This window comes from Protopterus annectens, chromosome 3.part0 (assembly GCF_019279795.1).
Source record: "Protopterus annectens isolate FY-2018-M chromosome 3.part0, PAN1.0, whole genome shotgun sequence".
In the NCBI taxonomy this organism is placed as follows: Eukaryota; Metazoa; Chordata; order Ceratodontiformes; family Protopteridae; genus Protopterus; species Protopterus annectens.
In genome coordinates this window covers 105,024,394-105,037,133 of record NC_056731.1, presented here as the reverse complement: position 1 = coordinate 105,037,133, position 12,740 = coordinate 105,024,394, and positions in this window count along the sequence as shown.

Here is a 12,740-nt window from a genome sequence, read left to right as displayed (position 1 = left end):
CCTACCCCTGTATTACCAAACAATTATGATAACAGTCCCACCCACTTTAATATTTTTTTACAGAAACTGTCCAAGTGCTAGCTAACACCCAAAATAATACCTGCACCCCCATAACAATAGACACCCCTACCCATCTCAGCACACAAAAACCACCTCTCCAACTTTTCCCTGCACCCAGTCCCTACAAGTACAATTGCTAAACTCCTCAAAAAACTTAAACCAACCACTGTGGCAGCTGACAATCTGCCAGTAAATTTCCTTCAAATGTCATCAGAAGTAATAGCCTACCCAGTGTCCACCCTAATTAATAGGTCACTATCAGAATGTAAAGTTCCTGACTCATGGAAAATATTACATATCATACTACTGCATAAAGGAGGTAAATCCCTTGAGCTGACCAACTACCACCTCATCGCTATTCTATCTTCCCTTTCTAAAATATTGGAAAGAGTTGTTCATTCTCATCTCATGCATTTCCTCCTAAAAAATGACCTACAAGCCAAGTTACAGCACGGCTTTAGACCCTCCCATAGCACCACCACAGCATTACTCTCATTCACTGAAACCATCAATAACCATAGAAATAAAGGACTATTCATATCCTCCATATTCTTAGACATATTCAAAGCTTTTGATATGGTTAACCATACTATGCTCCGATATGCTCTATCTACCCTTAACATAAGCTCCTCCGCCATATTTGGGTTCAGTAACTACCTATCAGACTGTCAGCAAGCAGTTTTATGGTAAGGCCAACTGTCCCCCCCATTACCAGTAGCTATAGGTGTTCCTCAAGGGTCCATCCTCTGTCCGTTGCTGTTCTCTCTTTGTACTAACCACATAGCCTCAGCATCACTGTCAGCCTCAGTAGTGCAATGCGCAGATGACACCACTATTATATGTGCTGCCACCACCCTAAATGAGCTTCAAAACATAACTCAAAATAACTTCACACTAGCAGAATCGTGGTTCACTAACATCAAACTGATTCTTAATCACAAAAAGATAAAACGCATTCTCTTCAGTCCTGGGAAATCTCCCCCTCTAAACAATGACTTTACCATAAAATCTAAAGATAGTATAATAATCAACCCAACCACACACACTAAACTGCTAGGTGTAGAAATTGACAATAATCTGAAATTCGACACACACATAGCCCAAACAATAAAGAAAGTTAACAAAAAGCTTGGTCTCCTTTATAGGAACAAATAGTTCCTCACCAAACATACCAAAGTCACTATTGCAAGGACACATCTCCTATCTATCCTCCTTTATGCCTCCCCTATATCTACTAACCTACGTTGCAGCGAACTAAACAAAATGGAATCTTGTTACAACAAGATTTAAAAATTTGCCACTGATGCCTGTTATAGATCCCATCACTGCCTTGCCCTCAGGCAACTTAATCAGCTTGAGTTACCACAGCTACTCTTACATAACCAACTCTCAATAGCACACAAACTCTACTATCTTCCAGAAAAAAAAAACAACACTTCAACACTTAATTCATCCCTATACCAACACTAGAGCCTTAAGATCCAATAATCGAAACCTCATCAATGTCATCAAACATAACAATGAAGCTGGAAAATCTCTTTGCCTGCTCCATTGCCAACATCTGGAATTCACTCCCAAGACAATTAACTTTTACCCCCTCCTCCCTCCAATTTTAAAAACTCCTCAAAACCCATTACTTAAATAACTGACTTTGCCCATGGTACTCCCCTGGTTAATCCATACACACTGCATTGTTGTCAGGATTCTACCAAAATCCAACTATTCCTCCGTCTCTCATTGTATACTTGTTATCCAGTCTTAAGACCATTACAATGCCAGTCGACCTATTTAACTTAAGGTTCTAAACAGAACAGTAACCTCCCACTAGTAAAAAAAAAAAAAAAACAAAACAATTTTTTTCTTTTTTCTTTCTAGCAGTAAACATCTTTCGCTATTGTTACTACCTAGTAATTGTCACCTATGTATGACTGTGTGTATTCTTGAATGAATAATTATATACTCATATGTTTTCTTATTATTAAGGCAAGCATATATACTCATATATTGTCTTATTGTTATGTGGAGCTTTTCTCCCCAGGCTTCTGCTGAAAATGGACCTCTTTCCAGTCAGACTTCCCCCATTAACAAATGTAAAATAAAATAAAATAAATCAAATAACTAAAACTTTCAGTGGTATTTTATAAATAAGATTTCAAGACGGTGGCTGGATGGTGCAGTGGTGCAGTGGTAGCATTGTTGCCTTATAGTAAGTGGATCTCTGGTTTGATTCTCAGCTGGGGTACTTTCTGTGTAGTGTCTGAATGTTCTCCTTGCATTTGTGTGGGTTTTCTCCAGGTGGTTTGGGTTCTTCCCATTTTACAAAGACATGCATCTGTAGCATTTCTTCCTGGGCCTCCACTGAAGATTGGCCTTGTTCCAATATGAACTTTCCCAATAAATAAATAAGTACTAAATCTTTTAAAACTATTCTGTGCAGACATGGCCGGAAATTGTTAACAACAGTAATAAGAAATGCGTTATAAAATTGCTTCTAATTGTATTTCTTATATGAGGACTCTACAGATATTAATTCACAAAAGTAGCAAAGTGAGAATAAATGGTTTTCCGACTGGAAAGAAAATGAATAAAGCAAGATATGTTGTTTTGCAATATGTGGCAAGGAGACTGCTCTGATTATACAGGCCTACGTACATGTAGTTGCATGGTTTTAGGATGCATAATTCATCAAATGTGAATTGTTTGATGCTAATGCTCTGAGTGCTGCATACTATTGCAAAAGATGGCAGAAAAGATACAGGGAGTGAAAAGGATCATATAAGCAGTGGGATATGTGAAATAGTGGGAAAGAAGGCTATTTTACTGGTGATAGTACAGCCACATGTTACAGTCAATTGCAGGAGTTAGATAACTATAATAAAATGATCTGATGGGAATAGTCATAATGTGAGTAAGTCAGGTATAGTCCCCACATGCACATAATGGTCTGAGTTAATGAATATTGATGTTTGGTTAGTTTCTGATCACCAGATGGTATGTTTAAGAGATTTGGTGAACTGCTGTTATCCCCGATGATGTCATAACCCAGGATGCTGTAGTGCTCAGATATGATGCAGTGCTACACATAACACATTCATTGACTTCTGGGAATTGAGAGCAGGACTCCACATGCCGTGTAAAAAGGAACACAATGCCTGATGAAAGAATTACTGCAGTACAAAGGACTGGGACAGAGAGGGCAGAAAGGGTAAAAGGATTAAGAAGTCATCAGCTTTCAAAAATATGCAAGGAGAACCCCCTTGAATTAAGGTATACACTAAATAAGTAATGCATTGACCACATATATTATTAAACACTGGAGCTGTCAGGCTGATAGGGAGACCAGAATGAGAGAGCAACAGGTTGAAACTGACATTTTCAGTATGTATTTCTGTGCTCAGAGACTACGTCATAACGTTTTCTGCTTCTTTTTCTTACCTTCCAGGTCTGTGACAAGTATTTGATGTGTGATAGCGGTATGGAAATCTTATCACACAATGGTCTACATCTTCCAAAGATAACAAAAGAAGATGGATGTTATGCTTCAGATTTCAACAAGGTTAGAGAAATTCCTAAACTTGTCATGTAATGTCCTAGTATAACAGTACAACAATAGTTAGGATAGTAATTTCTATTACCAATAGCCAAGCTGTGTTTTTATTTTTTTTAGGAAAAATGCTTTCAGAAGATCTCTATTGGCCTTTACATGTATCTCCCATATTTGCATTTTGTACAAAATGACTTTGGTGGTGAGGAGAAGCAAATAAAGAACATGCAACATGCTACCAAGCATCTCGCTGATATAATTAAGATGGTGGTAAGTATCTTTCCCTTTCAAGTGAGATTACTTCCATCAAAATAAAACATTTGTAGAAATAAAACCAAAATTATGCTAATGGAAAGTATGATGCATAGCATAACTCTAATGCACATACAAAAGACAGCAAAAATATTCAATGCGTTACTTCCTTACTAGAAGTATTTTCTAACAAAAAAGTTGTAAAAAATGTCCTTGTATAGATGGTAGAAATATTTGTCTCCACATGAAAGGTAGAGGAAAATAGCTGACATTAAATAATGCCAGTATACAAACAAAATGATTTTAGTTGTCAATAAATGTTTTTCTGTTTAAAAATGTTTTCAAAAATGTGGGAAATGTGAGATACTTCATCTTGCTGAAATGTAGAATAATGTATGGATTTAGGTCATTTGATTCCCATGTAGGGGCTCATTTCTTGTGAGGAATAGGGTGCCCCGTAACCCCAAGTAGGGCTCTGACCCCTGCACGCTACTGTTTAATATAATCTGTCACTAATCACTAATTTTCTCCATCGTGGACCCAAAGGACACACCAGTCAACAAATGAATTTAGAGGCAGACCAGCTAGTCTGTGGACTGCTTAGGGAAGGTACAGTAAAATCACTGATAGGTTGGGAAGTAGGGAAATATAATTTTAACCACTGTTGTACGATCTTGGTGTGTGTCTGTGTGTGTGTGTGTGTGTGTGTGTGTGTGTGTGTGTGTGTGTGTGTGTGTGTGTGTGTGTGTGTGTGTGTGTGTGTGTGTGTGTGTGTGTGTGTGTGTGTGTGTGTGTGTGTGTGTGTGTGTGTGTGTGTGTGTGTGTGTGTGTGTGTGTGTGTGTGTGTGTGTGTGTGTGTGTGTGTGTGTGTGTGTGTGTGTGTGTGTGTGTGTGTGTGTGTGTGTGTGTGTGTGTGTGTGTGTGTGTGTGTGTGTGTGTGTGTGTGTGTGTGTGTGTGTGTGTGTGTGTGTGTGTGTGTGTGTGTGTGTGTATGGGTGTGTGTGTGTGTGTGTGTGTGTGTGTGTGTGTGTGTGTGTGTGTGTGTGTGTGTGTGTGTGTGTGTGTGTGTGTGTGTGTGTATGTGTGTGTGTGTGTGTGTGTGTGTGTGTGTGTGTGTGTGTGTGTGTGTGTGTGTGTGTGTGTGTGTGTGTGTGTGTGTGTGTGTGTGTGTGTGTGTGTGTCTAGTTTTATTTGGCACTAGTGGGAGGCACAGTCCTCCACATGAGAGTGCAGGGGGCTTGCCTCCCTGTAAAAATTAATAAACTCTGTAGTTACAGATGAAGTGACATAGCTGTTGATGGTTAATTTTTTAGACTTCATAAAAGTGAATGAAGGGGTTACCAATAATTATTAGTCAATTTAATGGGCATCAAGGAGCTAGTGATTTGAAAGGCAATCATATGATCATCATTTGTACATATGTTTGTGTGTGCATGTACTGTATGTGTGTATATGTGTGTGTATGCATATACCAAATTTGAAAATACAGTATTTGATAATGTGTCAAAATAGCCTCTGACTGAACCTGTTCTTAAAAAGCAGTTTATATGAAATTGTGAAACTAAATATAATATTGCAACCATTAAAATCACAAAAGAGACAGTTTTGCTGGTGATTTGGAGGCTTTATTTTTTATTTATTTTTGCTGTATCTTTAAACAATAACTCATGAGTGGGTGTGAGCATATCAGGATGTCCCCATGATTGGCATGGATTGATGGATTGATCACTAGATTGAAGCCAGAGTGATTAAATAAAACCAACTGTGGGTAAATCCTAATATAGACCCCCATCCATGAGTGGGTTCTTGCTGTTACACAACATTATTTAAGAAGGAAATTGCTTACTGTTCTTAATGTATTTGTATAATGGTGCTGTAGTGTTCTTCTGCCTTTTTCCTTGTTTACTGATGCACTGCATGTGCATATGGGACTTACTTCCCCATGCTTGCACCGTATATCAGTGCAGTGCAGGAAAAGCAATTGAGAAAATAGAATCTCAGTTGTTTGTTTTTCAGTCAAGATTTTACAAGGGGTAGTGCAGAGATCGTAGGAAAATCAGGTACATCTCTGTTTCTTGATTTTTGAGAATCTACCTGAATTTTTCTTCTGTTTTGCTCTGTCCCTCAGCAAATTCCAATAGAAAGTCCAGCCACTCAATGGTTATTCAACGGCTCAAGTTTATTTTATTGGTATATGCTCAATTTACAAGGGGCATGCTGGTTGGGCTATCCAATCAGCTTTCACATTTTTTAATAAGAATGGCCCATCATTGTATAATTCTTTTAACCAGGAAGTGAAATACTCCATTGATCATTTTCAGCCAATACTAGGGCCATAGGGGCATAGATAAATACAGAATTGAAATATATGGATAAGTTCCCCAGCCAATCAACTATCAAGTTTTTGGGATGAGTGAGTAAACCAAATCTACTCAAAGAAAGCCTGCACAGAAATGGGGGGGTATATGCAGACTTGATGCAGGCAATGACCAGAAGTCAGGATTAAACTGCGGCCCCTGGACTATGATTGTACTGAACCACTGTGCTGTATCTCATAGCCCCCACTTGTATGTTCAAAGCCCATGGTTGTTGTACCATGTAGAAATCTGCAATTCCACAAACAGGGCTATAGCAGTGGAACACATTACATTATTTGGAAACAGAATTGCAATCAAATTCCCTTTACATTTCACATTATTTTAATCCATTTAAAATATAAATAAATAAATACTTCAAAAATTAAGTTTCAGATCAAGCACTTGAATTTTTTTCAGAATTATGACAGTAAAATATATTTTATCCTCCCTATACATATGTGGAAACACACACGCGCATGGGAACACACATATACACACACACACACACACACACACACACACACACACACACACACACACACACACACACACACATCCACGCACACACCTTCAAATCCTGGGAAAACTAATTAAAAGTAGTATATTTGCAGAGGGCATGCCCTTGCAACCCCCGTTCACTCATATCTCTAAATATCCTGACCCTGGCATCAAGCAACAGTGGGGATATGAAGAAATTTCATCCCTCCAACTGTTTTAGCATCCCACTGTTTTATATGGGCATACCAGATCACAATGTACATAGCCGAAACTGATGAAACTGCTCCAACCTGTTTCACTTTGACTAAATTGCTACCAACCATATACATTTATATATAAGAGTATAGCCATCTTGTTGCTATGACATTGTGTTTGTATCACAGTTCCTCAAACATAATCTTTTGAACGTCTCTTTGGTCTTGTCCTCCTAGCTCTGTTTACAGAAGTGATATATTGCTGCTTGAATCCTACTGCCAATCTCATTTCTGTGAGATCGCAGCTTCTCCAAGAAAGCGCCAGGCTGATTAGTAATTCCTGTGTCAGCAATCACACTTTTTTATGTGCCCTGACCTCAACATTAGGGCAGTAAAGAAAGGCGGCATGGGAGTGAAGGGGGTTTGCTGTTACAAAAACTCTTTTGTTTGTGGTTATTTTGTGGTGCAGTTGTTTGCTTACTGTACACACTAAACACTTGTTCAGACTCGACTGTCTTTAGAGACTTGTAGTCTCAAGGGATGGGAGTGGATACATAATGGTGTTCTGTCAGTCAGTATTTTGGGCTGATATTCTATGACTTGTTAAAAAAACAGTCAATCACATCTAGTGCAGATATATATGTGTGTGTGTGTGTGTGTGTGTGTGTGTGTGTGTGTGTGTGTGTGTGTGTGTGTGTGTGTGTGTATCTATATATATATATATGTATATATATATGTATATATATATATATATATATATATATATATATATATATATATATATATATATATATATATATGTATACTATGACATAAATATATATGTTCCTTTTTAAGTAGCTAAGGTTGCTTTTATTAACAAAATATTTCATTCCACTCCTAAGGTGTGTGGGTTCAGTAGCACTTTTTTTGGAATTAACATTTTTACTGTATCACCACCATCACAGATGTACCTAGAGATGGACAAGCATCCTGATATAGGCATAGAGTGGACTAGGATACTGCATGCATACAATCTGTGTGTAATACTATGCAAATTCTACCACGTCTGAGAACTTTGTCCTTTACCTGATATTACATTCAGTCAGTTATTGTGGTTCATTATAAATAGGTTTAATTATGGCAAAAAAGTCATAATAGTTGTTGTTTTGTTTAGGGAGGGGGCTTTAAGGCTGTATGTAACCCAATAATTTATTTTCTGAATATTCAGTAAATGTGCAGTTTGCCACCATATTTTATATGATTCAAAATGTCATTCTAGAATGCATTCTGTAGTATCGTATTTAATTTGTTAATCAGGAATGTAAGTTAAACCAGTGAAAATCATAACAGATGATAATTCTGCAGCAAATTGTACAGCCTAAACCAGTGAAAATCATAGTAGCTATTAACTATACAGTAAGACATATATCTTAAAACAATGAAAATCATTAATAGCTATTAACTATACAGTAAGAAATATATCTTAAAACAATGAAAATCATTAATAGCTATTAATTGTACAGTGAAATGTATAAATGAACACCCATCATTCTAATAGAACTGCATCACCTATTAAACTGGAAAATGTTCCACATATAACTGCATGTAACCATTAATCTGGCATGTATACTCAAATAAAGTAATTACTTCACTATCTGTAATCTGTAGAAAACAAACATCATGACAGTGAATTTTATAATTTGAAACTTGTCACCAAATTAAGTTTATCACTCATCTTCTGCCATTATAGTAGCACCTATAATCAAAACATTACTTGCCCAGATCTCAGTTATAATCTAGATATTAACATCTGTAACATTTTAACTTTATATGCACCTTCTTCTTATCACTTTCTTATATTTGTATTTTGCAGCTAAAAGATGCATCTGGAGTGAAACAAATGGACAAGAATGAACAACAGATCCTTCTTGAATCTCTTTCTTTTAATCAGGAATGGACAAGGAAACTGACTATCAGCTTTATACTCAGAGATTTCACCAATTTCATGGAGAAAATCATTAGAGCTGTTCGTTATGTTCAGAACAGTTAAACTGACATGTACTAGTCTGAAGAGTAAGAACGTTTTAGTTCAAGAATTTTTGTAAAACCTTTAAAAGCATTATGGACTCAAAGTTTATATTAGGAACAAAGGTACTGCACATTGCAGAAAAAAATAATATTTATTATTCTGTTTGGAAAGATATTTATTGACAGTATTTATGGAATTTTAAATGATGGTGTCTCATATTTATATAAGAAGTTGAAAAGCTGTACAATGTTGAAAAATTAGATATATTAATAATATTCATATTTATTGAAAATGTATTTCAATTTATAGTTTTATAATTTTATGGTATGCAAAATATTTATTTTGTTATTTATTACCACAATACACTGTTTGCATATTAAATAATTATTTTTATTCTAAAAAGAGTGTTTACATTTTACTGCATCCATTATTTTATTTTATTGTGCTGCTGTTAACGTTCCATAACATTCATGCTACTGGTTCTCCACCCCCCATTTTGTTACTTAACTTACACAGCACTAGAAAATAAGTGCTTAACTCAGCAATATAATCACACACACTTTCATTTGCCTTGTGTCTATGCTCACAAAACTTTTTTTTCTGTAAGGTGTTATCTTAAAACATTCAAGTAAACATTACTTTACTCTGTCATAGTTTAAACAAACAACATCAATCAAGTTAGAAACAGGAGTTGCAGCTTTACCATGGAGAAAGGGGATCAGTAACTGTACCCAGACCCCTTGCTCAACATTATACTTTTTACATGCCCTTTCAAATATGTGAATAAAACTCTCAAAATTATCCTCCTTTCTAAATTGTAGAAGAAATTTACTGACTTTTATTGCTTCTGGGGTTTGGTTATTCCATTCCCCATTACCTCCATGACTCTGTTGAAGAGTCAGCAACTCCCTCTCCTGTTGACACTGTTTCTCATTTTCTTCAGCTTCCAAATGCCATAGTCTCTCTGCTGATTCTAATTCCCAACATTTGGCTGCCAGTTCAAGTCTCTTTAACTCCAGACAGATTTTTAAGTCCTCTGAGGGCTGCAAATTCCCATCACCAGACTGGTTATCCTTCTGGTTGCTGGTCTGAGTGTGACAAAGGCTGAAATAATTTCCATAGCTGTATGTATACTTACTGTAAATTTATGCAGTTATCCCATTTGCCTTGTGACCCTGGTTGTGGCTGAAAAAGTTCCTGCACCAACTCACTTACCCAGTTAACAAAAAGTAACCCTGGAGACTTTTGTAGTCAGAAAAAGAGATTTAGTTTCTGTGAAAGCCTTAGTCCCCCGGCATACTGCCATGCAAGCATAGATGCAAAAATGAAAGATGGCCTGAGACTGTTAGTGTTGTGAGGAAATTAATTGAGCCAATTTTTTTTTGCAACTATTCAGCACATTTAGCTTGAAAAATGTCTTCCCCGAGAGTAGAACACTTGTACACTTGTTACCATATAATAAACAAGAGTTCAGTGATATAAAATACTGTCCACCATATTTGTTATTGTATTTTATTTTGTTAACCAGTGTAGAACAGTGATCCAAAATAGTCATTTTCAGGATTTATTGTCACCTCTGTCTGAGATTTTAGAACAATATAAAAGGCTTTTATAAAAAGTTTGGCAGATAGTTTGAATTAACATACTTTTGGAATGTCATCCTAGATTTTCTCCTTGATGCACAATGGGTATGACCTAGGCAGAGCTGAATCTTACTTGTATCAAGCATCGGATTAAAGAGTGAATCACATTAGTAGCTGCATTTATAAATTTGTTAAAAATGTTTCATACTGTTAACCATAACAAAGCCTCTTCTGTTCTTCATGGAGGAAATGTAGCTCCTTCTCTAGTGAGGAGGTCAGCCTACAACTTTTAATGAAGGAAGTGCATCACAAAACCACTGGATGCTGTATATGAGGGAAAGTTCTTAAGTGAAGTTTCACAAGGTTCAGCAGTGAAATGATTTAAATTTTACTGATTACAAATATTGCATTTTCAGTTGATTTTACTGTGTTGATAATAACACCCTGGAGAAAGTATATCATATTAGCCAAACCATTCTTCAATGTTTCTTAAATGGCTAGAAGATCGTAAAATATAAGATTAACTGAAACAAAACAGTATAGCATTTTATTATGAAATCTGTGACATATACATGCTTATAAAGGCAGTAAAACACCATGGGTAGCCAACTTTTCAGATTTAGGGATGATTCAATGCTAACATGCTTTTATGATGATACCACCTTTAAATCTATTTATTCTAAATTGAGACTTTTGTGTAGGCCTCAAAAGATTCTACCATTTCCACTCACAAGTTATTTTACGTTACACTTTACTAATTTTGATGCTACACTAGGATCTGGTAATTACTTAGCCAGTAGTAATTCAGTAGTAGTAAGTACTAGTAGTAGTAGTAAGTACTAATAGTAGTAGTAAGTACTAGTAGTAGTAAGTACTAGTAGTAGTAGTAAGTACTAATAGTAGTAGTAAGTACTAGTAGTAGTAAGTACTAGTAGTAGTAGTAAGTACTAGTAGTAGTAGTAGTAAGATTCAACAAAGCATTGTATAAACAACTTTCAGGTGTGGCCATGGGGGCAAGAGTAGCCCCAGCTTTTGTTAATTTAGTCATGGAAAATTAGGAACAAAAATTTTTAGAGTCACACTCTAGTTTTAGTAAGGTGGATATATATTATAGATACATTGACGACTTTTTTTTTCTGTTGACTGGGGACTACCTTGAATTTGGTGAATTAGTTACACATTTGAATAACACTACAAGATTTCTATCCTTTAAAATCAGTGGATTTTGAAAAAATATTATTCTTTGGATTTGAATCTAAGTATAGATAATGTAACAAGAGAATTCAAAAGCAAAATATACAGAAAACCTTGTTTTGCTAATCAGTATTTACATAGGGATAGTTTGCATCCCATTCATATAAAGAAGGGAGTTATTAAAGCTCAGGTTATAAGATTGAGTAGACTGACTTCAGATGAAGAATTTTTTTCTAAGGAATTGATATTCCTGAGATTTTTGTTTCTCAACAGATGGTATGATTTGGAATGGTTAAAAAGAATAGAAGATGAAGTAAGAACTTTGAGAAGTGGGGTTGCTAAACCCATTTTACATTCTAAGGACTCAGTGGTGGGTCCGCCAAACATTTATAGGACTAGTTCCACAATGGAACCACAAGAATTCAATATTGCATTTCCCTTGCCAATAGCCAGAGAAATGTGGAACATTAAATATATTTTTGGAAACAATTGGAGAATAATTCTCGGAAACAAGGAAATGGTTCCATTTTAGGGGTGACACCTAGATTTACGTTCAAGAGAATTACTAACATTGTCTATGTTGGAATCAGGTAAAGTGAAAAATAGTAATAACATCCATATATGTTCCAACCAAAAGGGAACTTTTAGTTGCATGAATTGCAAACAATGTAGGTTCATTAGCAATTCTTCCTTCGTTATTGTGGAACATTTGAGACAAACATTTTGGGCAAAAGATTATTATAATTGCAACAGTGAGTATGTTGTTTATATAGCTACCTGTACCACATGTAAAAATTACTATATAGGGAAAACAAAGAGAAGTCTGAAACGTAGAATATATGAACACACTCTAGCTATAAAGAAAAAAGACAAGACTAATTAATTATCTAGGCATGCACTTTTTTGTTCATTATTTAAAAAGTTTGAATTTTTTGTTTTAGACAGTGTTGACAAGGCTTTATTTGCTGGGGATTTAAACAACACACTGGAATGTAGAGAAGCATTCTGGCAGCTCCTATTTGGGGCAGATATAGCACCCTGCTTAAA